Below are 1,517 nucleotides of genomic sequence, written 5' to 3'. Positions count from 1 at the left end.
ATTTGTTTCAAATCTGCCAGCAAAACACATTTGTTGAATCTCATTTCAAATTTTTTCTTGACTTTGAAATACACAACCTTCTTTTGTTGTATTTATTAATTCTCCATCAGAATGAATATAAACTAACAAAATTTAGGAACTTATCTTCAACAATTTTTACTTCCCCTTCAACAAACAAAACACTGATATGCTTAATTTCAATTTTCAAGTGATAAAGGAAACAAAAAGCCCAAATGAAAAACAAATCACTTATATATATACCTGGCTTCAGTGCAAGGGATTGAAAGTCTGGCACTAAATTATTCTTTTTTTTTCTAAAGATGGGGTACAAGCCATCAGTGTCCCAATGACCGCCTCCGGACATACTAATGTCCAGAGTGTGAATACTGCAACTAAATATGTGGAATTGAGGCGGTGTTCGTAAGTATATAGGTCAGGTTGTAATACAGTTACAACGAAGTATGAGAGTACTCCAAGGATCGTACTTAAGGGAGGTGAGTACTATATTAAAATTATCCTAAACGCAAATAGAATTAATTAATAATCTAGATAAATCACATTACGGTAAAACGTAAAAAAGAGATTTTTGGGTTTTTATGAATGAAAGAATAATAATTGCATAAATAAAGTGAACTTCGAATAACCAAAATCTGACCTTAATCAATCTAAACATGGGTGATTAGCTCACTTCGGTAGTCATAATCAACTGTTGTCTCGGGCTTTCTTGTTAAATCAACTAGTCAATACCCTAGCAGAATCTTCCGATTCATCCACTGAAATACTGAGTCGGTAAGAACTACTTATCTTTCGACCACAGTCCAAATTGGTTCAGGGTTAAGGTGTTCACGGATAAGCCATACCAAATTTGGGTTAATTTCCACCTTGATGACTTCGTAGGGTTTTCAAGCCTAGGGTTTAGATTCTTCCTTTCTTGAATAGCTGATCCGTTAACAAATCCCTACCAAACAGTTAATTATTCATATCTCCACTCGCTAATCCCCCATAAAAGGATTAGTTCCTCATGGAACCCATAAACACAATAAACTTGATAAATAAGATATGTATAAAGAATAAATCAAGAATAAGGTTTAAGAGAATCCTGATTGTATTTGATTGGTGAAAGTGTAGAAATCTACAATAGTTTGATTGCATCTATAAATCAAGTTCTCTAAAGAACACGAATGAAAAGAACTGAAAAGAAATCTAAACCCTAAGAGAAAGAAAAAAAACTAAAAACTAAAATACAAGGAAAAACTTAGAATATCAAAAGTTGTCCTTTAACAAGTGTTTAAGAGCCTATTTATAGAGTTAGGGTTGCCATCGTCATTAACCCTAGGTCAGTTGATGCTCTCATATTTAACTTTTAATTGAGCAAACCAAAACTCCCCTAGCTCATATGTGTTTCATGTACAGGACTGATGTCGCGACATGCTAGTGCCTGTGTTGTAACATCGAAGGCAGTGTGCTCAGGTTCAGGGTAGCTTCAGGGGTGTGCCACGACGTTCAATGGCTGTGTT

The sequence above is a fragment of the Gossypium raimondii genome, chromosome 10 (assembly GCF_025698545.1).
Source record: "Gossypium raimondii isolate GPD5lz chromosome 10, ASM2569854v1, whole genome shotgun sequence".
Classification (NCBI taxonomy): domain Eukaryota; kingdom Viridiplantae; phylum Streptophyta; class Magnoliopsida; order Malvales; family Malvaceae; genus Gossypium; species Gossypium raimondii.
Note: the sequence above shows the minus strand (reverse complement) of the source record.